Genomic DNA, 26,918 nt, shown 5'->3' with positions numbered 1-26,918 from the left:
TTGAATATAATGTTTTTTAAAGGTTAAATTACACAGATAGGCCAATGTGAAGTTTACATATCTGTTATTGAAAGCCATTGGAAACCACAACATTTGTGTAGATTCAGAACTTAGACCAACAAAATATTTTTTCAGGGAGGAATATGTTATCAATGAGGTTGTTTATTTTATTTTTTTAAGACATTTTCCCCCAATATTTATTTATTTATTTATTTGTTTTTATTTGGTTGCACCGGGTCTTAGTTGTGGCAGGCAGGCTCCTTAGTTGTGGCAGGCAGGCTCCTTAGTTGCGGCTTGCTGGCTCCTTAGTTGTGGCTCGCAGGCTCCTTAGTTGTGGCATGCAAACTCTTCGTTGCGGCATGCATGTGGGATGTAGTTCCCTGACCAGGGATTGAACCCGGGCCCCCCTGCACTGACAGCATGGAGTCTTAACCACTGCGGCACCAGGGAAGTCCCTACTGAGGTTGTTTGGAATCGCCCCGAGGTGATAATACAGAGCAGCCCATTTGGGGGACGGTTAATGTTTTAAAATTCTCTATGGACGATGCAGCCTATTGCCCGCCCACAGTGGTGGTTGCAGGGTCGGGGGGAGTCCCACTACCCTCCTCTTGCACACGGTTGATAAGAGGCTCACCTTTCCTTTATAAGGTGGCAGAACAGTCAACAGCCAGGTGGGACAGAGACCCAGCGGATACCTTGAGTGCAGGCAGGAAGAAGGTGACAGAGAGTTTGAGTTGGTGGCAATCGATTCTCTTCCAATGGTGTGTTGAGTACTCCTTGGACCGAGGCAGAGGGACTTGCCCTCAGGCTGGCAGAGGGGGAAGGAGCCTGGGCTCTGGAGGACTCCATGGATAGCGCCCTGATTTCACCGATGTGAGAAATAAGATTCCACTTTTCATGGGGTTTCTGACACTTCCAGCAGTCAGGGAAGGTCCCGAGATTTCAGGGGCCTGAGATCTAAAGGATGAATAGGTGTTTTCTGAGTAAAAAGAAGAGGGAAGAAAATGTCATGGAGCTGGAAGCTCAGATAGGAAAGTCAAGAGCCAAGAGCCAGGACTTCCCTGGTGGCGCCGTGGTTAGGAATCCACCTGCCAATGCAGGGGATACGGGTTCGAGCTCTGGTCCGGGAAGATCCCACATGCCGCGGAGGAACTAAGCCCGTGTGCCACAGCTACTGAAGCCCGCACGCCACAACTGCTGAAGCCCATGTGCCCTAGAGCCCGTGCTCCGCAACGAGAGAAGTCACTGCAATGAGAAGCCCACGCACTGCAACGACGAAGAGTAGCCCCTGCCCGCCACAACTAGAGAAAGCCCGCGCACAGCAACGAATACCCAACGCAGCCAAAAATAAAATTAAATTTAAAAAAAAGAAAAAAAAAAGAGCCAAGAGCCAGCGTGGTGAGTTTGAGGAAGGGAAATAAGCCCAGGTTCGAGCAGGAACTCCAGAAGAATGGCTAATGATTCATCTGGGTTTGTTGGCCTGGCCCAGTGCCATGGTCTGGGAGCTCTGTGTTCTAGGAGGTTTTCAGAGACCAATCCAGAAATCCAGGGCCCTGCCCTCCCAGGGTTGCCCTGGGCAACCTCTGTCAGTAAAGAATCCTGTTTACTACCTTGTGACTCATACTCACCTGTGGTTTCTATAGTTGCCACCAACAATGAAGCATAAATCCATTCCTGGAGGGTGGGGTCCGCAGGGTGAGGCCGTCCTCTTCCTTCTCTGGCTCAGAACCTGGCAGAGTTTCCCAGACTATAGCAGAGGGCACTGGGGGAGAGAGAGTTTGTCTACTGAATCTCAGGTGTGGGTTTCCTTGGGAGGGGAAGGAGCTGAGTGGGGGTAGAGGGACAGATCTCTGCAGTCGGGCCTGGAGGTACACACAGTGCAGCCCCCAAGCTGATCAGAAGCTCCCTCTCTCTAGATAATTATGGGGAGAGCCCAAGAGATGGAGAGAGAGAGAGAGAGAGAGAGACAGCACGAGCCTCTGGTACAGAAAAGTTACAGCAAGACTCAGGGGACCCAGGCACTTTCTTCACCAGAGACAAATGGGGTTTGGTCCCCAGGGTGGTGGTGGGGTGATAGGCCAGATTCAGAAATGCAAAGCTGGGGTCGGTGGGTGGGGCATGGGGACGTACACAAAGGAACCAGAAGCAAGGAAGCCACAGGGACAGACAGTCTTTTTAAAAGACCATCTCAGGGAGATGCAAGAGGGAGGAGATTTGGGTATATGTGTACATATAGCCGATTCACTTTGTTATAAAGCAGAAACTAACACACCATTGTAAAGCAATTATACTCCAATAAAGATGTTAAAAAAATAAATAAATAAAAGACCATCTCATATGTATAACTGATTCACTTTGCTGTACACCTGAAACTAACACAACATTGTAAATCAATTAGACTCCAATTAAAAAAAAAAAAACCCATCTCATCCCATACGTTTGCACAAGGTCTTACAGGTCACAAAGCACCTGTGCGTCTACTTTCTCATTTGGTTTTTACAGAAGCCACGTGAGGAAAAGCCAGAGCAGGGAATACCATCTATCCTACAACCGGGAGACTAAGGCTTATCGAAGTTGGCTAACACAGTCAAGGTCAGAAGCAAGACGAGAATCTAGACCTCCTGGCTCACAGTCCAGTGCCCTTTCCACTAAACCAACGTTTTTCACACTTCGGCATCTACAGACTGTTTTAGTGGGTGTCTGTTACACACAAAGTACTAGAATTTTTGATACATTTAAAAAATTATCACAAATGTTAAAATAGCATAATGAAACATTTATTTTAAAAAGTAATAAATCAGGGACTTCCCTGGTGGCGAAGTGGTTAAGAACCCGCCTGCCAATGCAGGGGACACGGGTTCGAGCCCTGCTCTGGGAAGATCCCACATGCTGCGGAGCAACTAAGCCCATGTGCCACAACTACTGAGCTTGCACTCTAGAGCCCGCGAGCCACAGCTACTGAGCCTGCGTGTCACAACTACTGAGCCCGTGTGCCTAGAGCCCATGCTCCGCAACAAGAGAAGCCACCACAATGAGAAGCCTGCGCACCGCAACGAAGAGTAGCCCCCGCTCGCCACAACTAGAGAAAGCCCGCGCGCAGCAACGAAGACCCACGCAGCCAAAAATAAATAAATAAATAAACTTATTTAAAAAACGAAGTAATAAATCAACGAGAAAGATATACGTGTAACCTTCACTAGGGTATTTATATTGAGCTTGATATCAGAGAGTTTGAGTCATGGCTCAGGTTTGAGTCACAGCCAGACAGTTTTTTTCTTTTTTTTTTTCCTGTTTCCACTAAATTAGGACCAGTTAAGGAACGTCACTGAGTGCTTCATGAGACAGTCCTGGATAACAGATGAAACTTATACTCAACTGTGCAGAGCATTCTCAGGGAAGGTGGTTTGCTGAATGATCAGAATCCAAACGTGCAATTTGGAAGACTGACCATTTTCACCTGGGAGGTCGGTCAGTTGGATTCCTTATCCAGTCTTTGGGTTGGTTCAGCTTCGGAAAGTACTTCTTGTTCTGATGTAGAATTACAAGCTGTGTGTGTGTGTGTGTGGTGTTAAAATATCCACAGCACAAAGTTTTTTTTATCAAAGTGGTTTTAAAATATGCCCAATTATACGTTTTTAATTTCTTTTTCAAAGAAATCAAATGTTGGGACATAGTAAAACTTTGATGATGCAACTGTGCCAGAGTTCTAGCTTTAAGAAATCCTGATATTTTATGTCCAGCGTCACAACTGTGAACTTTTGGTTCTGGGTGATAGATTCTGACACATCACTAAGATATACGACTTGAGCAAACCACGTGCGTTTGGAAGAATGCTCTTTATCGGCACTATCAGTCACGAAGCGTCATCCCGCGTTTCAAAATCTCACGTAATGAAAAGGAAAACGTAAAACTATCTTAATTTCCAGACGACATGGTCTTATATATTAAAAGAAACCCTAAAGAATTTACAAAAACAAAAAAACCCCACCACAATAACAACAAAAAACGAACGAAAAAACACCCCAACCCTGATTAGAGCTAATAAATAAGTTCAGTAAAGTTGAAGGATATAAGATCAACATAAAAAATCAGCTTCATTTCTATGTACTAGCAGTGAACAATCTGAAAGTGAAATTAAGAAGACAATTCCATTTATAATACCATCAAAAAGAATAAAATACTTAGGAATAAACTGAACCAGAGAAGTGCAAGACTTGTATACTATGAAACACTTCTGAAAGAAATTAAAGAAGGTTTAAATAAATCTAAAGACATCCGTGTTCACTGTCTGGAAAATTTAAGATCTGCCATCTGTTAAGATGGCAATATTTGCTGAACTGACCTACAGATTCACTGAAATCCCTATTAATACTGCTTTTTTTTTTTTTTCCAGGAATGGACAAGCGAATCCTAAATTTCATATAGAATTGCAAGGGACCAAGAATAACCAGTACAATCTTGAAAAGACAAGAGTAAAGTGGAAGGACTCATTTACCAATTTCAAAACTTACTACAAAGCTATAGTAATCAAGACAGTGTGGTATTAGTATAAGGATAGCCATAGATCAATGGGATAGAATTGAGAGTCCAGAAATAAACCCATATGTTTATGGTCAATCAATTTTTGAGAAGGGTGCCAAGACCATTAAATGGGGAAAGAATAGCTTTTTCAACAAAGGATGCTGGGACAACTCAATATCCACATGCAAAAGAATGAATTTGAACCCTTACTTCATACCATATACAAAACTTAACTCAAAATAGATCAAAGACCTAAATGTAAGAGCTAAAACTTAGCATTTAGAAGTAAACATATGTGAAAGTCTGTGTGACCTTGGATTAGGCAGTAGATTTTTAGAAATGATAACAAAAGCACAAGCAGTCAAGGAGAAGAAACCAGATAAACTGGACTTCATCAAAAATAAAATTTTTGTGGGCTTCCCTGGTGGCGCAGTGGTTGAGAGTCCGCCTGCCGATGCAGGGGATGCGGGTTTGTGCCCCGGTCCGGGAAGATCCCACATGCCGCGGAGCGGCTGGGCCCGTGAGCCATGGCCGCTGAGCCTGCGCGTCCAGAGCCTGTGCTCCGCAACGGGAGAGGCCACAACAGTGAGAGGCCCGTGTACCACACACACACACACAAAAACTTTTGTGAATCAGAGAATTCTCTGGCGGTCCAGTGGTTAGGACTCTACACTTTCACTGCTGAGGGTGCATGTTCAACCCCTGGTCAGGGAACTGCAAGCCATGTGGTATAGCCAATAAATAAATAAATAAATAAAACTAAGCCAAGAATAAAAAATAAAATAAAACTTTTGTGGGTCAAAGAACACTAACAAGAAAGTGAAAATACAACCCACAGCATGGGAGAAAATATTTGCAAATCATATATCTGATAAGGGGGCTAGTGTCCAGAGTATATAAAGGATTCTTACAACTCAACAAGAAAAAGACAACCCAGTGAAAAAATGGGCAAATGGTTTGAATAGATATTTCTCCAAAGAAGATATACACATGGCCAAAAATCACATGAAAAGATGTTTTTAACATCTTTAGTTACTAGGGGAATGTAAATCAGAACCACAAGGAGATGCTACTTCACATCCCCTGGGACAGTTATAACAACAACAACGACAACGACAAGTGTGGGCGGGCACGTAGAAAAAGTGGAATCTTCATACATCGCGGCTGGGAATGTAAAACGTTTCGGCTGCTGCGGAAAGCCGTTTCGCAGTTTCGCAAAAGGTAAAACATAAAATTACCACAGGACTCAGCAATTTCATTCCTGGGAGAACTGAAAACATACGTTCACACGCAAGCTCGTACATGAATGTTCATGGGAGCATTATTCAAAATAGCCAAAAAACAGAGACAACCCAATGTCCATCAACTGATGAATAGATAAACAAAGTGGGGTCTATCCATGCAGTGGAATATTACTCAGCCGTGAAGAGGAGTGAAGTACTATTACGTGCTATGACACGGATGAACCTCGAAAGCATGGTGCCAAGTGAAACAAACCAGTCACAAAAGGCCACAGAGTGTATGATGCCATTTATATGAAATGTCTAGAACAGGTAAAGCCATAGAGACAGAAAGTAGATTAGCAGTTGCCAGGGGTTGGGGGAGGCTGGGAATCTGGATTAACGGCTAATAGGTATGGGGTTTCTTTCTGGGGTGATAAGAATGTTCTGGAAGTAGATAGTGGTGCTGGTTGCATGACATAGTGAATATACTGAAAGTCACTGAAGTGTACACTTTTAAATGGTGAATTATTATTTTTTAAATAAATTTATTTATTTATTTTGGGCTGCATTGGGTCATCGATGCTGCATGCGGGCTTTCTCTAGTTGCGGTGAGCGGGGGCTACTCTTCGTTGAGGTGCACGGGCTTCTCATTGCAGTGGCTTCTCTTGTTGTGGAGCATGGGCTCTAGTCTTGCGGGCTTCAGTAGTTGCGGCACGTGGGCTCAGTAGTTGTGCCTCATGGGCTCTAGAGCGCAGGCTCAGTAGTTGTGGCACATGGGCTTAGTTGCTCCGTGGCACGTGGGATCTTCCTGGGCCAGGGCTCAAACCCGTGTCCCCTGCATTGGCAGGCGGATTCTTAACCACTGGGCCACCAGCGAAGCCCTAAAATGGTGAATTTTATGTTATGTGAATTATATCTCAATAAAATGCTAAAACAAAACAAGACTCATGTGAACTACTTTGCCCTCCAGCATCCGTGTACTTCCTAGGGGTTGCAGGTAGGAAGCGTTCTTGTACTTGCTGCCTATTTCTGTGACCACGTTGAAAAGAATGTGTCCTTAGTGACTGCTGTTTGACTCATGGTGAAAATGTTTTCTATTTCCTTCAACACTGAATTGGGTTCAGGACACGTATTGAGGGCTGTCAGTGGTTCTCCGTGAATTAAACAGTGCTGGAACTGGAATTCATATGATGGTAATAATAATAACTCACCTTCACTGAGTGCTTTCTATTCAGTATATGCCAGACATTGCCCTAAGTGCTTTATAGGTAGTTCTTCACTAATCTTTACCACAGCTGTATGAAACAGGCATTGCTATTACTGTTATCAACATCATTCCCAATTTTCAGAGGGAAAAACTGAGGCTCAGGGTTAGACAACCTCCTTTATTAGAATTTAGACCTCCTGCCTTCTTGCTGCCAAAGCCAGTGCTTCACCTGTCCTGATCCCAGTGTGTCTTTTTCATTTACCAAATAATCTCTAAGAAGACAAAGTATTTTTCTCTTGCAGTAGAGAATTTTAGAGATAAGCGGAACAGAAACTCATTGACTACTTTGCCATCATATGTGTTCCCCCTTCTGAAAGCCATTGCACCGTCTGGATATGAGGATTTTCACCAGCCACAAAGAGAACTGAACGCTGACATCCGTACCCGATGATGATTGATCTTGAACCTAGTTTGCCACTGTTCTCTGACATCCAGCAGTGGCGATAAAACTGCTTCCTAAGTATCTATGTCACTAACTTCACAACGGGTTTGTCTGTCTTCTCTGTTGTGTGTCTTGTACTCGTGTTTGCTCTGAAGAGTGAGGGCAACTTGGAGTGATGTGCTCCACTCCTGGGGCCTTTCTCTCTATCGCAAACTTAAATTTTTATTCTGGGAAATGCTATATTGAAGTTATTCTGGAAAAATCAGTAGGCTCTAACTATGAGCGATACACAAGCTTTAATGACTTTGAACCTCGCTTTGACCTCGATTTAGAGCTGATAATGCCCTGGGGACAGGGGTGAATGACTAGTCAATAAAATCCAGTTTCCAGAGAATGTTTGTGGTAGTTCCTATTTGCAGTTTCTTTTTTCTTACTGTGCAAAATCATCACTCACATTTTCCTTCATCCCAGCACCTTTAGACATATTATATCCCCACTGAAACCCAGTTCACGGTTTATGAATGGCATTGTTCTGAGTTGTCAGGTCCCTATTACCACCTTAATTGCTACATTTACACATCAAGGAAGCACTTTTGAGCCATTCTTGCGTTTTTCTAATTGGGGGTATAACACAGCACAACAGCATGAACATATAAAGCACAGTTTAAAAGGTAAACAAAAACATGCATACGACAGGAAAATGATTCACCAGAGTCCCCTGTCCCCCTTAATTAAATCTTTAAGAATCTGAAATCTTTGGGATTGTAATAATTATTAATATAATGAGACACTGTGACAGCTGTAATCAATGCCACATTTCGAATTTGTGAAAAGTGGAGAACTAAGGTGCTTATTACTTTTTTCCCTGAAACTACCAGTCTACCTGAGGGCCCAGTGATACAACTTTTCTTGGAAACATTTCAAGCCTCCAAGAGTTGTAGTTTTTTTACAAAAATTAATTAATTAATTTATTTTTGGCTGCATTGGGTCTTTGTTGCTGCATGTGGGCTTTCTCTAGTTGCAGCGAGCGGGGGCTACTCTTCGTGGCGATGCTCGGGCTTCTCACTGCGGTGGCTTCTTTTGTTGCGGAGCACAGGCTCTAGGCACGTGGGCTTCAGTAGTTGTGGCGCGCAGGCTCAGTAGTTGTGCCTCGTGGGCTCAGAGCGCAGGCTCAGTAGTCGTGGCGCACAGGCTTAGTTGCTCCGCCACATGTGGGATCTTCCCGGACCAGGGCTCGAACCCGTGTCCCCTGCACTGGTAGGCGTTTCTTAACCACTGCGCCACCAGGGAAGTCCTCCAAGAGTTTTTGTTTTTGTTTGGTTTTTTTTTGGCTGCGCCACACCAGATGCGGGATCTTGGTTCCTGGATCAGGGATCGAGCACGCGCTCCCTGCAGTGGAAGCACGGAGTCTTAACCACTGGACTGCCAGGGAAGTCCCTCAGTGCTCCAAGAGACTTTAAATTCCTAAGAGATGGGATGCGGGAGAAGAAGTGTGGACAGAGGCCAGCCGAGGTGCTGAGGGTAGGCTCGGAGCAGGGACTCGGAATCCTGCATTTCTCCCCCGGCCTGGGAATCCTAGGCAACAATTCTATCCCACCGCCAGGCGGCGCTGTAGAACCAGGGATGGCAGCCCTGGACCTGGGGCTGCTTTAGTTATTCCCCAGGCATTCTTGACCGCTAACACTTCGCTTTGTTTTTCTCCCTTATATTCAGGTTCTTAACCTGGTGACTCTGGTCAGGCTTCTGATGGTCAGTGAACACCTAGAATTTATGTGTAAAATATGTGTTTAGCTTCATTTTTCTATCTAGAGGGAGGTTTTATAGTTTTGATCAGACTCAAGGTAACAGTATCCCCTTGAGAGAGTAGAATGCAATGACGTTAGGCACTAATACGCTGACATCTATCGGTGGCGAGCACTTGTTATATATAATTTAACACAATAATCCTCAAAATTACCTTGCAAGATATCCCCACTTTACAGAAAACAAAACCCCAAAACCCCTGAAGTTCACACAGCGAATGACACACAGCTAAAAAGTGATGAGGCTGGGATTTAACTCCAAGAACGCCTGCTTCTCCCTGTGCTGTTGCTACACCGAGAAAAAAAGCCAGAGACTCACTCGTTCATCAGCAAAGATGTAGGAGGGACTGCGTGTGTGTCCAGCACCCTGTACTGGGTGCTGGGGTAGAGGGGGATCCGGACAGCTCTGCTTCCTGCCTTCTTGGGGCTTAGTGCCTGGAGCTGATGGCAGCAATGGTGGCCATGTCAGCAGGAAACAGGCAGTAAACAAATAAGTCTGTAATTGCAAACTGAGAAAAGTGCTCTGAAGAAGTAAAGGGGACAGCGACATAGAAAAATGGGGAAATCTACAGATAGTTTGGCCAGGGAAAACCTGAGCATGTTAGCTCAGAGTAAAGGGTGGGGGTTGCCATGGGAAAAGGTGGAGACAGAGCCTTCCGGGGGGGACGAGCCTGGTGTGGGTACGCAGAGGCAGCTGGTGCGGCTGAACAGGGGGACCCAGAGCAGAGGTGAGGGTGACAGAGGAGTAGAAGTCATCGGGGCTTTCTACACCAAGTCAGGAATTCAGATCCTATTCTCATAATAGGAAGCCATTCTAGGGTTTAAAGCAGGAGAGAAATGCCAGCTAATTTATGTTTTTCTTATTTTTAATTGTAAAAGAACCCCAACACGATGCCAAATTTACCATCTTAACCATTTTTTTAGGTTTACAGTTCAGTAGTGTTAAGTACATTCACATTGTTGTGCAATCAATTTCCAGAACCCTTTTCATTTTGTAAAACTAAGATTCTGTACCCATCAAACAACAACTTCCCATGTCCATCCCCCGGCCCCGCATTCCCTGGCAACCACCGTTCCACTTCTTTCTGTCTCTGTGGATTTGACCACAGTAGGGACCTCATGGAAGTGGAATTGTATACTATATGTGTGTGACTGACTTACTTCACTTAACATAAGGTCCTCAAGGTTCCTCTGTGTTGTAGCATGAATCAAAAGGCCCAGGATCAGAGGCCGTGGTGATGGATGGTTCCTCCCACGGGGCTGCTGCCTGGCAGAGCGAGAGCAGAGTCACGGGGACAGCAGGCATTGAGCCAGGAGCCGAGTCTTCAGGGAAGGAGGGGAAGTGGCCAAGAGGCCAGAGGACAACAGCAAGAAGGGGCACCAGGAGGAAGGGGAACGGGAGCTAAAGCTGATCGCCCAGATTCTTCAAGGAGGTTTATACAGGGGTGGCAGGGGTGGTGATGGGACGACACTTCTAGAAGCAGCCATGAGGAACCAGGAGGATGCAAACCTCACTTACTGCCCCTCAGGTATGTAGGGAATGTGAGAATAAAATCAAGGCTAGGTTTGGGGAACACTTTTCTGACCCGGACAGGGTATGAAGCATGAAGACAGGCAGCGAAAGGAGCCCTAGGAGGCGTCTTTCCTTCTGGGAGAGGTTTGGGAGAAGAACTGACCCCTCCACCACCCTTCATTTCCTGTCTCCCCATTTTTGGGGGGCGGAGTCTTAATCACTGGACCACCAGGGAAGTCCCTCTCTCCATCTCCTTGAGGCCTGTTGGGACTGCCTGGCCTCTTTGGCGGAGAGGTTTCATTTATCTATGGAGCTCCAAGAAATGTAGACACTCACTCTTCTAGGCACTGGAGAGACAGCGGTGAATAAAACAGAGGAAAAGAAATCCCGGCCCCACAGAGCTGGCTTCCCAGCAGGGTGGGTTCTCCTGCAAAAGCATCCAGCAGGGTAACTTACTCACCGGTGCTGGAATCTGGATGTGGGCTGAGTTCCACCGTGAGTCACATGGGTTGCCTGCAGGAAGAGAGAGGGGAGATGACATTGAGAAAATGGAAAGAGCCCCAGGGCTTGGGGACCGAGGCCTGGGTCCCAGCAACCTTGAACGAGTCACACAACTATGGAGCCTGCGCTCTAGAGCCCGTGAACCACAACTACTGAGCCCATGTGCCACAACTACTGAAGCCCAAGCGCCTAGAGCCTGCGCACCGCAACGAAGAGTAGCCCCCGCTCTCGGAAACTAGAGAAAGCCCGCGCGCAGCAACGAAGACCCAACGCAGCCAAAAATAAATATTTTTTAAAAAACTGTCATTACATCATGACTTAAGCCTTCATTTCTTTATCTGAGAATGGGTGCATAATGGCAACTGCCTCCCCCAGGGTGGCTGTGAGTATGAATTAAATGCATAAACTAAGCATAGAAGGCTTCCAGAGCTCCTCAGCTCAGAAGGTGGAGACGCGTAGGGGTGAGGAGGGCGGGGCCACGAAGCGGGGGGCGGGGAGGGGGCGGGGCGCAGAGCGCTGGGAGGGGCAGCGGGGAGTCAGGGCGGCCGCCAGGGGGAGCCACAGGGCGGCGGGGGCGGTGGGGGTAGAGGGAGCGGGTCCCGGGGGAGGCGGGTGACTCACGGCGGCGGGAAGGAAGATGAGTCAGCCGTCCTCTGGCTTCCCGCGCCCGCCGCGCCCCGGCCGCCGCCCGCAGCTGACCCTCGGGAGGGCCCCAGAGGGCGCCACCCTGCCGCCGGCCGGGCCCGGGCTTCCCCAAAGCGGGGGCGCGCTGGGCCCAGCGCTCGGCGTTTTCTCCTTCGGGGCCGGGGCTTCGGGAGGAGACTTCGTGCGCGTCTGGGCCCGGGCGCGCCCAGGCTGATCCAAGGGCGGCGGGTGCCAGCTCGGGAGACGGCGGAGGCGCTGCCCGGGGGCCCGCGCTGGGCGGTGGCACTTCCTGCGGGCGGGGGTATGGGGAGGGGCGTGGTTGCCTGGAGAACTGCTCCCAAAAAGGCGGCCGGGCCCTCTGGGATGCTCCGCGTGCCGGGTGGGCTGCGGGCGGCGCGGAGAAACTCGCCCTCACGCCAAAGCCACACGCAGAAAGCCGGCTCTGGACCTTGGCGTGCCGTCTGTTTTCGCCTCTTCCCAGACTAAGTCAGAAGGAAGAGGAACCCTAGTCCTGGCTGCAGGTTGACAGGTGCCCGGTGTCCAGAGAGGGTCTGGCTCAGCACCTCTGGGGTCAAAGATGCCCGAGGCCTTGCGGAGCCTGGGCCCTGGCTTCGCGTGGGAGATCCGGCCCAGGCAGGAAGGTGATTTGTCCAAAGGCCTCAGAGAGGAGGCCGAGCTCCTGGGTCTGGACCTCCTGCTCACCAGGCCACGGAAAGTGCTTAAAATAGTTCCTGGCGCATAGTCAGTCGTAATGTATAATAAATAATACATGTATATATGTGTCTCATAGCTCATCTTCATGGGGCGCTTACTGCATGCCCGGTATTGTTGCAAGTGTTCTTCATGGATGAATTGTTTGATTCTCACCACCGCACTAAGATATAGATACTATTCGTATCACCATATGGCAGCTGAGGAAACATGCTCAGAGAAGTTAGGTAACCTGCCCAACATCACACAGCTAGGAAGTATAGTGTGGGAGTTAAACCCAGACCCCCTGACCTCAGAGGCCGTATGCATGAGGCTGACTTCAAATATTGTTGAGGTCCAGGTGCTGACACAGAAATTAACCAGTCGATCTAAGAAAGAAATGGGAAATTTTATTCATGCCAAACTGAGGGTTATAACCTGGGAACAGCCTCTCCGAAAGCCCTGAGAACTGTTTGGCCTGTTAGAGGTCAAAGCACAGTTACGTAAGTTTTGAGCGAGGGCTGTATATTAAATGACGTATTATTGACAGTTTACACAATCCAGATCCCCTCGTACAAAGCGTGGTCATGGGTCATTGTGGCCTCTTACAAGATTAAGAAGGAAGGTTATCTCTTAAGGAGCTGTGACCCTTTATGAGATTAAGAAAGAATGTGATCTCCAAAGGAGATCGGGTTAATGCAGATGCAACACACACACACACACACACACACACACACACACACACACACACACGAGGAGGGAGGAAGCCCAGATGAGCAAAGAAAAATTTTATGTTTATGTTTCTTCTCTTACCATAAAATTTGAATTTTATTTCATCACAGGAGTATGCTGCAGGTGGCTTGCTTCTCAGGGTGTCTGAAGAGCATAGTGTTAAACCGAGAGCTAGCTCCGTGCTGGGGGAGGGGGTCCGGTGAGCCCTGCCCTTCCTGCTGGGGCCCCAGTTCCGCAGTTTCCCATGTGCCACAGTGCGGAAGAGAAGCACTGGGCATCCCTCTTGTCCAGTCATTGGCTATATCCCTACTGTAACCGAAAGTGGGGTCTGGCTGCTCGCCGCTCAAAAGCCAATAAGGAGGCCAGGCTGGTGGAAAGGAGAGTTTGCTTTACTTTGGATGCCGGCAACCCCGGGGGGTGGGGGGGAGGGTGGACACCTGTCCAAAGACTGAACTCCCCCCCCCCACCCCGCCCCATCAATCAGGAGGCAAGAGCTTTTGTAGACCGAGGGAGGGGGCTACCTGCAGAAACAGCACAATCAGCTCGGACACTCATCTTTTTTTTTTTTTTTTTTGCGGTACGCGGGCCTCTCACTGTTGTGGCCTCTCCCATGCGGAGTACAGGCTCCGGACGCGCAGGCTCAGCGGCCATGGCTCACGGGCCCAGCCGCTCCGCGGCATGTGGGATCCTCCCGGACCAGGGCACGAACCTGCGGACACTCATCTTGAAATTAGTCATGAGGTGGTCTGATCAGTATCATCTTGATTGTTTTAAGTACAGTTAGTCTTCATTTCCAGGGTTGGTTTGTTCCCATTTCCTTGAGGCCATTTCTCAGAATTGTGGCAGCTTGTGTCATGGCTACAGCCTGGTCATCATGTAGTTCACTTCTTCCACCTAGTGGAGGTTTCAGTGTCTATAAGACAGCTCACAGGATATGGCTCAGAATATTATCTATAGCCCTTGAGGAGGAACTAAAGGTCCTTGACTTTGCTTAATGACTAAATTATTATTATTTGGTCTCCTTTGACTGTTTTCCTTTGTTTCTGCATTTTCTCATTTCTCTGATTAAATTTATTCTTTGGCTAAAGTTTTTCCACAGACAAAAGGCACGCAGAGGACATGGGGGCCAGGGAACATAGGGTCCTGCTCTGTTTCACTATGGCCCCGGGACCTGGTCTCCAGCCCCCACCATTCCCCCTGCTCAGTCTGGTGGACCACACTCACTGCTTTGGGGAACGTTGCCTTTAGCAGAGCTTCCCAAATACCTGCCAACAGAGTGAGGCCTACTTGGGGTTCTTTAGAATCCCAAGCTGGGGAGCACGTTAAACACACAGATCCCAGCCCACTGCAGAGCTGTGATCCTCAGCCTTGATCATGCATTGATACTCAGTGGACTTGATGCCTAGGTCTTCCCCCCGCCGCCGCGGAGATTCTGACTGAGTCGATCTGGGGGTCCCCCCGGGTGTTGGGATGATCCTCGTGTGCAGCTGAGATTGAGCGCCGCTGCTCCGATGGTTGAGTCCGTAAGGTTGAGGTGGCCCTAGGAATCTCTATTTTTAAGAACCTGCTTGTGTGATTTTCAGGTGCTACCGTGTTTGCAAACCTCTGATGTGGAGCTCACTTTCTTCTGATTGGCTTTGAAGAGTGTCCCAGATTCTTCTAATGGGACCATCTGCGTCACGTGTGGGAGCTGCTTCACAGCTTGTCCCGGAAACTTTGCATCAATTCTCCCATACAAGAAAGGGAGCAGGGGTCCCTGCTCAGCCTCTCCTGGCCCCGTCTCAGTTGACAGGATTTCTCTCCTTGCCAGGCACCAGCATTCTTGCCCACCCAGTCATGTTCATTTCTCAAAGGTTCTGGGCAGTGTGGTCAGCTCCTCTGAGCTGGTGGTCACCTGGAGCTCGGGACCCTTGAACTCTTGAACACCAACCAGCCGTGTTGGCAGCCCAAGGACCTTAGGAACCCTCACTTCCATCCTCTTTCCCCAGGTGTTAGTAGACTGTGTTATCATGACAGGTGAGCTGGGTGGAGGGACTGCTTCCCCCCCCCTCCTCTGGGACAGGCTGTTAAACCTCTTTCTCAGTGTTGCCTCCTGCCCTGAAGTAGCTACGTCTGCTGTCTCCCAGCCTGATAGCCTTTCCTGCGTCTGTGGCTACTGTGTGTTCTTCTGGATACTTGGTGCACATGTTGGGTGATAGGCTTGGAGTCTGGGAACCTGAGTTCTGGACTGTGTGCCCCAGGTCATATCACAGCCCCCGCCCCCCCCAATCCTCTCCCCTTCGCTCTGAGTTTTCTGGCGTCTCTCTGCTCCTCCCACCCCAATCTCTGTCCCTGCCCAAGTGCTGCACCCTCCGCCCAGAGCTGCCATCCATTGTTCTCCTTGGGAATGGATGCATCATGGGAAATCACTCTGTCTGGACCCAAGGAGGAAGGAAAGAGGGACGGGAATGGAATGGGCGGGTGATGGAAAAAGTGACTGCCAGCCGTTCCCTGGACTTGGGCCTGGAAGGCAGCTCAGTGTGGTTGCCGTGGTGACAGTCAGACAAGCACACTGCTGTTTCCCTGTCCTACGAACTGAAGAGTACTTGTTGTGCCTTTTCCTGCCTGCTCTGATAGCCTCAGGCCCACATCTGGGATGGGGTACAGACCCCCAGGTTTAACTCTCATGCCTCAGTTTCCCAGCCTGACCAAAGGAAGATAAAGAGAATGTGCTGGGTATTCCATTCGCCCCTGCAGACCTTCCAACCTTCCCCACCTGCTCTGCACCTTAGCAGGCTGACCTTGGTGGACCCCTTCTCCTGGGCTCCCTTGTCTTCTGGCTTCGGGTCAGCACCCCAGGGGGCTTCATCATCCTGGCTGGTTTCTCTCAACCCCACCTGCCCCTCTGTGATTAGCCCCTCCACCAATCTCTCCCTGATCACCCCTTTCTCTCTGTTTGCTGCTGGGGGCCTGACTACTGGAGAAGTCATCTTAACAAGGAGGAAGGAAGGAGGGCAGTCACTTAAGGACTCCTTTCTCTGCCGTGAGGCTCTGGCAGGGTGGCTATGTAGGTGGGGTAGCCTTGTAGGTGTAATCTGAGATGTACCCAGAAGGCGGCCCTGCCCAGAAATAGCCAGGCTGAAATCCTGAAGTTCAAGGGTCACTCTCTGGGTTAAAAAGTTTCTCTGTAAAGATCCCACATTCCCTGGGAAGATGAGCACCTTCCCTTCATTCATTTCTCGACATGTCTTAGTTTTAGCAGGTAAGAAGCTTGACCGTAAGCTTCAAAATGCAAGGACTGTGGCTGTCTTTCTTGTGTAGACATGGGTGGCATGGCGCCTGGTGAAGAGTAGGCTTAAAATAATATCTGCTGAATAAATTCATTGCCCTTTCAATACATGTTTCTTGAGCACCTACTGTGTTCCAGGTGTTCTAGGTTCTTGGGATACATTAATGAACAAAACCAGTAAAGATCCCCCTCAAACAGAGAGACAGACAGTACATTTTATATACATACATATACATATATGTATGTGTGCATGTGGCCAAAGCCTGCCACCCTCTCTGAGGAACCCCACTGAACCCCACAACCCCACCCAGACTTCCTCTGTCCCCACTGCTCTAAGCAGACCAATCTCTTTGTGTTTCCTTGGTATAGCTGATCTCAGAGACAGTTGACAAGGAAAACAGAGGCTCCTAACAAATGAGACAATTGTGGATCCTAGGAGTTTTTAAAGTGGATATTTTATAATAAACCCCACATTGGTGAAATTTAATGCAGTGTAACTGACTGTATTTAAAACACTCAGGTACTGGGACTTCCCTGGTGGTCCAGTGGTTAAGAATTTGCACTTCCACTGTAGCGGGTGCAGGTTTGACCCCTGGTCGGGGAACTAAGATCCTGCATGCCAAGTGGCCACACAAACAAAAAACCAAACCCAAACAAAACAAACCCCAAAAAAACCAATCCAAGATGGAGATATAGGAGACTCCTGAACTCACCTTCTCCCACAAATAGAGCAAATCTATAGTGACATGTGGAGAAATTCCACCAAAAAATCAAGAAATCAGCTGAGTGACTTCTACACATTGGATGAATGAGAAAATATTCAAATCAAAATGCATAGGAAGGGCTGAGACACACTGGCCATAAACCCCAACCTACACAATGCCATGCTGTCAGGAGGGAACTCAAATCCCAGTGTCCCCCTGAGGAGCCAAGGCTTTGGATGTAATATCTTGCACCCCAACTTTTAAGACTTCCACCTTTGGGGGATGGACTCCCAAAACACCTAGCTCTGAAAGTCAACGGGACTTGCATCCATGGGGCCCACAAGGCTATAGTAAACAAAGCAATAGTTCTTAATGAGCTACACTCCCCCCCACCCCCAAGGCTTAGTGCAGAGGGAGAAGACAGAAATACCCATCTCCCAGTCTTTCCCTGAAGACTCCTATTTGCATATCTTAAAAACTGTTGCCTCAGCATCTGGCTTCCAATCAGTCTGCAGCCAGATCTGCAGACTGAGATCTTCCACTTTGGGACACTGACAGTTCTTAGCACACCCTCAACTACTGGGAGCCATGGAGAACAAAGAAATCAGCTTGGACAATCACAAAGTCTTGAAAGACAACCAAGAACTCAGGCTGAGCTGAATGATAAAGTTCATCTGTTACTTGAGACCAGCCTGTCAAGATTGGGAGAGATGGCTGTTCTGTCTGTTGCACAGAAAACAACATGGAAAGTCAAGGAAAATGAAGAAACAGAAGAATATGTTTCAAGCAAGAGAACAAGGTAAAGAAGTGGACATAAGCAATTTACTTGATAAAGTGCTCAAAATAATGGTCATAAAGATGCTCACTGAGGTCAGGAGAACAACGCATGGCCAAAGTGAGAATTTCAACAAAGAGATAGGAAAATATAAGAAAGTACCAAGCAGAAATCACAGAGCTGAAGAATTCAATTATTGAATTGAGAAATTCAATAGAGAGGATCAACAGCAGACTAGATCAAGTGGAAGAAAGGATCAGAGAACTTGAAGACATGACAGTGGATTCCATCCAATTAGAGGAGCAAAAAGAAAAAAGGATAAAAAAGAGTAAAGATAGCTTAAGGGACTTATAGGACACCATCAAGTGGACTAATATTTGCATTATAGGAGTTCCATGAGGAGAAGAGAGAGAGGAAGGTGCAGAAAGTTTATTCAAAGAAATAATGGCTGAAAACTTCCCTCACCTGTGGAAAGAAACAGATATTCAGATCTAGTGAGCCTAGAAAGTTCCACCAAGATGAATCCAAAGAGATCCACACTGAGACAGAGTATAATTGTCAAAATTAAAGACAAGGAGAGAATTTTAAAAGCAGCAAGAGGATCACTTCTCATGCTTTTGGCTAAGATCAAGTGTAAAATCAGCAAGAGGAAAAAAAAAATATTTGCTACATACAAGGGAATCCCCATAAGACTACCTGCAGATTTTTCAGCAGAAACTTTGTAGGCCAGAAGGGAATGGTTTGATATGGACATATGCAAAATGCTGAAAGAAAGAAAAAAAAAAAACCTGCCAACCAAGACTACTACCCAGCAAACTTGTGTTTCAGAACTGAAGGAGAGAAAGAGTTTTCCAGACAGGCAAAAACTGAGGCTGTTCATCACCATTAGACTGTCTTTAAAAGAAATGTTAAAGGGTGTTCTTCAACCTGAAATGAAAGGACACTAATTAGTAACAGAAAAACATATGAAAGTATAAATGTCACTGGTGTAGGTAAATATATAGTTAAATTCAAACTACCCTAATGTAATGGTGGTGGGTAAATCACTTATAAATGTAGTATAAAGGTTAAAAGACAAAAGTATTATAAATAACTATAACTACATTAATTTGTTAATGGGTACACAAGGTAAAAAAATATAAATGGTGACATCAAAAACATAAAATGTATGTGTGGGGAAAGTAAGAATCTAGAGCTTTAATATGTGTCCAAAGTTAAGTTGTTATCAGCTTAAAATAGGGTGTTATAAATATAAGCTGTTTCACATAAGCTTCATGGTAATCACAAAGCAAAAACCTATAGTAAATACACAAAAGATAAAAAGAAAGGACTCCAAAGATACTACTATAGGATATCGTCAAATCACCAAAGAAAAGAGTGAGAGAAGAAGAAAGGAACAAAGGAATTACAAAATAGCCAGGAAACAATTAACAAAATGACAATAATAAGTCCATACCTATCAATGATTACTTTAAATGTAAATGGACTAAATTCTCCAATCAAAAGATATAGAGTGGCTGAATGCCATAAAAAACAAGACCAACTATATGCTGCCTACAAGAGACTGACTTCAGCCTTAAGGACTAATATAGACTGAAAGTGAAGGTATGGAAAAAGATATTCCAGGCAAATGGAAACCAAAAGAAAGCAGGGATAGTTATACTTATATCAGACAATATAGACTTTAAGCCAAAGACTGTTACAAGAGACAAAGGGGTCAATTCAACAAGAAGATATAACATTTGTAACTATTTATGTACCCAACATGGGAGCACCTAAATAAATAAAGCAAATATCAATAGACCTGAAGGGAGAAATAGGCAGCAATATAATAATAGCAGGGAACTTCACTACCTCACTTTCAACAGTGGACAAATCATCCAGCAGGAAAATCCATAAGGAAACATTATACTTGAGCTACACATTAGACCAGATGGACCTAACAGACATTTACAAAACATTCCACTTAACAGTATCAGAATGCACATTCTTCTCAAATGCACATGGAAGAGTCTCCAGGATAGATCATATGTTAGGCCACAAAACAAGTCAATAAATTTAAGAAGATTGAAATCATATCACAGCATTGTTTCCAACCACAATGGTATGAAACTAGAAATCAATTATAAGAAGAAAACTGGAAAATTCACCAATATGTAGATATCAAACATGCTGCAGAACAACAAATGGGTTGAAGAAGAAATTGAAAGAGAAAAAAAATCTTGAGAAAAATGGAAATACAACATACCCAAACTCATGGGATGCAGCAAAAACAGTTCTAAGTGGGAAGTGTATAGTGATAAATGCCTACATTAAGAAAAAAGAAAGATCTCCTATAAACAACCTAACTTTATACCGCAAGGAACTAAGAACAAGCTAAGCCCAAAGTTAGTAGAAGAAAGGAGATTACAATGATCAGAGCAGAAATAAATGAAATAAAGACTAAATAGACAATTAAAAAGAGCAATGAGACTAAGAGCTGTTTTTTGGGAAAGATAAACAAAATAGACAAAACTTTAGTTAGACTCATCAAGAAAAAAAGAGAGAGGACTCAAAATTACAAACGGAAGAGGAGACATTACAACTGATACAAATGACCACACAAATACAAAGGATCATAAGAGACTGCTATGAACAATTATATGCCAACGAATCGGACAACCTAAAAGAAACGGATACATTACTAAAAACATACAACCTATCAAGACTGAATGATGAAGAAACAGACAATCTGAACAGACCAATTAGTACTAGTAAGGAGATTAGATCAGTAGTCAGATCCTCCCAAGATGGAAAAGTCCAGGACCAAGTGGCTTCACTGGTGAATTCTACAAAACACTTAAAGAAGCATTAATAAAAATACTTCTCAAATTCTTCTAAAAAATAGAAGAGGAGAAACACTTTCAAACTCATTTTATAAGGCCAGCATTATGCTGATATTAAAACCACTATGCCACTATGGAAAATGGTATGAAGGTTCTTCAAAAAATTAAAAATAGAACTACCATATAATCCAGCAGTCCCATTTCTAGGTATCTATCCAAAGGAAAGGAAAACAGGATAGCAAAGAGATATCTGCACTCCCGTGTTCATTGCAGCATTATTCACAATAGCCAAGATATGGAAACAACCTAAGTGTCCACTGATGGATGAATGGATAAAGAAGATGTATATACAACAGAATGTTATTCAGCCACGAGAAAGATGGAAATCCTACTGTTTGTGAAAACAGGGATGGAACTTGAGAGCTTTATGCTAAGTGAAGTAAGCTAGACAGAGAAAGACAAATACTCCATGTTATTACTTATAGGTGGAATTTTAAAAAGAAAAAGAAAGTCAAACTCATAGAAACAGAATGTAGAAAAGAGGTTGCCAGGGCCTGGGTGGGGGGTGGGGAAATAGGGAGAGGTTGGTATAAGGGTACAAACTTTCAGCTATAAGATGAATAGGGTCTGAGGATCTAATGTAAAACAAGGTGACTTTAGGTGATAACGATGTATTGTATAATTGAAATTGTTAAGACAGTAGAACTTAAGTGTTCTTACCGAAAAACAAAAAACCAAAAAAACCGAAAGATAAATATGTGAGGTGATGGATGTGTTAATTAACTAGATAGGGGGAATCCTTTCATAATGTATATGTATATCAAATAACCATGATGTACTCCTTAAATATCTTGCAATTTTATATGTCGATTATACCTCATTAAGACTGAAATAAAATAAATCAGGTAGTTTATGTGTGTGTGTGTGTGTGTGTGTGTGTGTGTCAGTGTTCTTAGTTGCAAAATATAAAATTCATTCATGTTTTGGTGAGAAAAGGAATTTATTTTAGGATATTTGATTCCCAGGGAACTTCCAGTAGGACCAGAGAACCCAGCTTGCAGGCTACACAGACCCTATCTCTAACTAGATCAGCGAAGTCTTGAGTCCATCTCTGGTCATGGGCAGTGCATCTCATATGGCCAACACTGGTCCCCCAGACACTGGAACCTCCTCTCCAGCAAGTCCCAGACCCCCACGCCTCTATCTCCTTCATCACCAGGAGATGCAGCTCCCCTGGTACCTGCTTCCTCACACTCTTTCTTCACTTCCCCAATTTTAAACCTCAGGTGGTTTCCTCTGGTGGGTGAAGCTTAGGTCACATGCCTGCTACCTGGTTACAAAGGAGGCTGGGAAAGCAAGTTTTCTGGCTTCTACCAGGCTCTGTCATCCGCATTCTTTAATTCTCACATCAACCTTGTGCATTAGGTATTGCATTCTCACTTCACAGATGAAGACACTGAGGCTCAGTGAGGTTAAGGGATTTGCCTAAGATCGTATAGCTAGTAAGTAGCAGATGTAGAGATAAAATCTAGAACTTTCTGATTTAAAATCCCACGCTGTTTCTGCGGTTTACTTTTCTCTATTTTTGTGTGCATGGATTTGCCCAAAATCTCCAACTACTTTCACCACTGCTGGAGTCCTGGCAACAACAGCAAGTGGGGTGGCTGCCAGGGGCTGTGGCGGCAGAGGCGGCAGGAAGCTGGGTTGTGCCTGTGTGGGCCCTTTGTAGTCAGGTATTTATAAACCTGGACCTTCTCCCTTGTAACAAATATCAGAGGTATTTCTTCTGGCTCTCAGACTTGGGAAGGGTACCTTCCCCTCTGTTCATAGGAATACTTCCAGGAGAGGCAGCTCCCCAGGGGTCAGGTGAGGCCAGGCCAGCCTTGGGGGTGAACTAAGGCTCTTGGATTGCAGGTGTCCTAGGGATTTGGGATATACCATAGGATCCCCAGCCCCCAGCCCCTTCTGAGAGATACTGTCCTGGATCGTGTGGCCCTGTCTCCTCTGGCCATGGATGGGTGGTCCAGCAGCAGCACCCACGTGAGAGCAGCCCCACCACAGGCTGGCCAGGGGTCCTTGGTGGGGCTTTGCCATCAGGGCTGTGCCCACGTCGGCGTGCTGGGGATGGGCTGGGCCTTGTGGTAGAGCGGGGAGAAGCAGGAAGTTGCCCAGAAACAGCAGGAAAAGAGGCAGCCCGCCTGAGAGGTGGTCGGGCTCTAGAGTGCACTGGGTCCTGGGCAATGTCCCCTTCCTGAGTTACGGGGCCCCCAGTATGGCTGTTACTGGGGGTCCCTGGAATCCTTTAGACTCTTCTTACTGTGACTTCCTCACAAGTACATTTTTAGACCTAATTGAGTGAGTGACTGTGGTGCCCAGACGGGGTGAACGAGGACAGTCCCAGATCACAGAACCTGATGTGGTCTGCCCGCCACATCCTCGAGGGCCGCAGCTGGGGGGCTGTGGCTGCCCGCACTTGGGTCCCTGGCTCCTGCTGTTCAGATTCACAGGGACGCCTCAGGGCCAGAGGCTGAAGAAGGTAAGATGTGGACTCTAGAAGCCCAGGGAGAGGGAAAGGAAGGGCCAGAGGGACCAGGGGTGGAATGGTGGGCTTCCAGTCATGACATCACCACGGAGCTTGGCCGTGGGGTGTGTTTTCAGTAGAGTGTTACTCACCACAGTCAAAGCACTAGTTTGTCTTTTAAAGCGTACATGTCTTCATTTAACCATTTCAAAATTTGGAAGGCACAGAAGGGAATCCGCTGAAAGTCTCCCTCCTTCCCGGCCGCCAGCTCCCCTCCCCCAGGCGACCACTGCACAGTTGTCGGCATCCCTCCAGACATGTTTCATGACTTCGAAGCAAGCACACGCACATCCCCCTTATTACACAAATGTGAGCACACGATTCCCGTTGTCCTGCGCCTTCTTTTCTTCATTGTGAATAACTGACTAACTTTCCCCCTGGGTGAGGGTACATTCGAGGTCATCCCTATAGCAGGGGCGTTTTCCCAAGCAACTTTCTGCCCAGCATGGTGGGTGGCAGCCCTTTCTGGCCAGGCCCTTAGGGAGGGTGTTTGCGCGAGTGTGTGTGTGTGTGTGTGTGTGTGTGAAAATAAGTGTGTATACGTGTGTGTATGTGAGTGTGTGAGAGTGTGTATGTGTGTGTGAGTGTGTATGTGAATGTGTGTGTCTGCATGTGAATATGTGTGTATGTGAATGTGTGTGTATGTGAGTGTGTGTGAGTGTGTGTGTGAAAATAAGTGTGTATACGTGTGTGTGTGAGTGTGTATGTGAATGTGTGTGTCTGCATGTGAATATGTGCGTGTATGTGAACGTGTGTGTATCTGAGCGTGAGTGTGTGAGTGTATGTGAGTGTGTGTATATGTGAGTGTGAGTGTGTGTATGTATGTGAGTGTGTGAGTGTATGTGTGTGTGTATGTGAGTGTGTGAGTGTATGAGTGTGTGTGTGTGAGTGTGAATGTGTGTATGTATGTGTGTGTATATGTGAGTGTGTGTGTGTGTGTGTGAGTGTGAGTGTGCGCGCGTGCCTCCAGGAGGACCTCGGGGGAGCCCTAGTGCAGCAGCCCCACACTGCACTGTGGTTCTAGGTTTGTTGTCTTAACCCTCCTCGGACTTGGTTTCCTTCCCACAAGTGAGGGTGACAAAAATATCCCTTGGGGCTGTCGCGAGGGTGGCATGAGAATGTGCTGGGAAACCGTCTTGTGACTCGTCATGTCCCTGAGGGGAGAGGTTATTCTCGGCTGGACAGATAGGAAGAGGTTCTCCCTTTCCTCTCGAGGGCGGGTCTGCCCTTCTCGGCTGGCCCCCTGCCCACCTCCTCATTCCCCGGACGGTGACATCATCTCCTCTGGGGAAGTAAAGGGAAGGTGGTGCCCCAGCTTCCCACTCCCACCCACCTACCCACTGACTGGCATCTGCCCCACCTCCCCTCCCTCCCGTCCTCCCTTGGGCACCTGAAACCTTCCGCCTCTGCCCCCTACTCCCCAGGTCTTCCACCTTGCCCTCCTTCGGGGCTCCAGCCAGCCAGCATTCCAACATGCTCAGATTTTTCCTGTTTTAAAAAGTAAATCCTCCCCTGACTCCCACATCACCGTCAGCTGCTGTTTTTCTCCCCCACTTTGGGGTCAAACTCCTCGAAAGATGAGCTTAGGCTCAGAGTATCACCCCCTCCAGCGCCTTCACTCCTCGGCCCGTCATGTTTTCTAATCGAACGCTTATCGAGCTCTGTGTATCAGGTGCTGTTCTAGGTGCTTGGCGTGTGGTGACCCACTGAATCTTCAGACAGCCACCCAAAGAGGCAGGTACTATTACTAAGCCATTTGACAGACGAGGAGACCGAAGGGGAGAGGCTAAGTGTGGTCACACTGAGCAGAGCCCACACCCAGGGAGGGAGTGGCTTCAAAACCAGGCCGTCTACCCCCCCTGCGTGCGTGTGGCCCCAGGAAACGGGTCAGCAACCAGCTCGTGGTCCACACAACGGCACCTGCCGGTGGGTTTTGCCTCTCCCGTCCTGCCTTGACTTGGGACGCTTTGGTTTCTTCAATCTTGGTGTTCCTCTTTCTCTTCCCATTCTGCTCCCTTCCCTTGGGTGAGCGCACCCATTCCAGGGCTCACTGTGGGCTCACCGACCTCCTTCTTATGCCCCCACCCCAGCCCCCAGATCTGCCTCTGACCCAAGTCTCTTGCTGCCATTGCCACTCTACTTGCCGTCCTCCTTTGGAGGTGGCAGAGGTATTCTAAACAGCCCCCAGCGGGATGCAGGCCATGCTCGGAAGTTTGTATTTTCTCATTCAGGTGCGGGAAGCCAAGGAGGGCTGCTAGTCAGAGGTGGGGAGGGGCCGGGGGCTGGTGGCGTTTGATCAGATTAGGGCTTTAGAAAGACTCCAGCCTGCACTGTTCACCGTGTCAGTGAACTCCTCTGTAGCACCGGGGGTCTCAGCTTACAGGTCACTTTCTCAGAAGGTTTTTCCTAAGCCCGTCTCCCTGTGTGTGCTCTCCAAGTCCTCGCCTGGCACTGTCAGATTGCTTCCTCCTCTGGACTGTAATTGTCCATTTCCTGGCTTGTGGCCCTGCACCCCACGTTTGGTGAGTCTGGTTCCCTTTAGATCTGATGTCACCATGCCTTGCACGCAGAGGGCACTCCATATACGTGTGCTGAGTGGCACTTTGTTGACGCAGATCTCTGTGGAGCTGTGGGAGGGAAAGGAGTTGCAAGGCGGTGGTTTAGGTCAAGAGGAATCAAAGGGGGGGAGGGATAAAGTAGGAGCTTGGGATGAACATACAGACACCACTGTACATAAAATAGATAAACAAGGACCTACTGTGTAGCACAGGGAGCTACAATCAGTATTTTGTAATAACCTGTAAGGGAAAAGAATCTGTTTATTTTATCTCTATATAAAATAGATAAACAACAAAGACCTATGGATAGCACAGGGAACTGTACTCAATATTTTGTAATAACCTATAAGGGAAAAGAATTATATATAGTGTTGTGTATACACATATATATACACACAAAATATATATACACACAACATTGTATATAATACAGATCTGTGCCCAGCGTCTCTCAACTTCCCCTTCAGGGGCCGTGAGAAGAGCCTGGGTTCAAATGGGGAGGACCTGGGTTCGTATCCCGCTCCACCACCTGCTGCAGTGTGATCTAGAGAAAGTTCCTTAACCGGTTTGTTTCTCATTGACATAGGTCACCTGAAACCACAGGACAATGGGCCAGGGCTCTGCTCCTGCTCTGTCCCCAGCTGTCCTTGTGCAAATGGGCCCCCTCTCTGTTCCCCAACGGCAAGATGAGAGCCGTGGCCAGACCCTTTCCAAGGGCACTTCCGTGTTTAAGCCCCTTTACCTCCACGTATATTTAGATTTTTGCCTTGAAAGTTCAACCCAGCAGGGAACATCTCTCCCGGAGGAGGAAGGTGGTGACGTTTCACCGGGCCATCGTACACCCACAGGACAGCACGCCCCTGCCCACCCCGAGGAGCAATGACAGAAGCTGTTTATGCAGATGAGTGTGTCATCATCACACTGACTCTGG

General features: G+C 47.0%; 1 long non-coding RNA gene across 1 annotated transcript; it reads right to left on the bottom strand.

Annotated features, from left to right (window-relative positions):
- Positions 1–287: 287 nt before the first annotated feature.
- LOC132434392 (uncharacterized) lies at positions 288–12,103 on the bottom strand. The gene is made up of 4 exons (XR_009521299.1): positions 11,831–12,103; positions 11,169–11,221; positions 1,629–1,762; positions 288–979 (listed from the first exon to the last, which is right to left on the bottom strand). It is a non-coding gene; the product is annotated as an uncharacterized lncRNA (long non-coding RNA).
- Between the last annotated feature and the right edge of the window lie 14,815 nt (positions 12,104–26,918).

This window comes from Delphinus delphis, chromosome 11 (assembly GCF_949987515.2).
Source record: "Delphinus delphis chromosome 11, mDelDel1.2, whole genome shotgun sequence".
NCBI lineage: Eukaryota > Metazoa > Chordata > Mammalia > Artiodactyla > Delphinidae > Delphinus > Delphinus delphis.
This window is presented reverse-complemented; position numbering and strand designations above follow the sequence as displayed.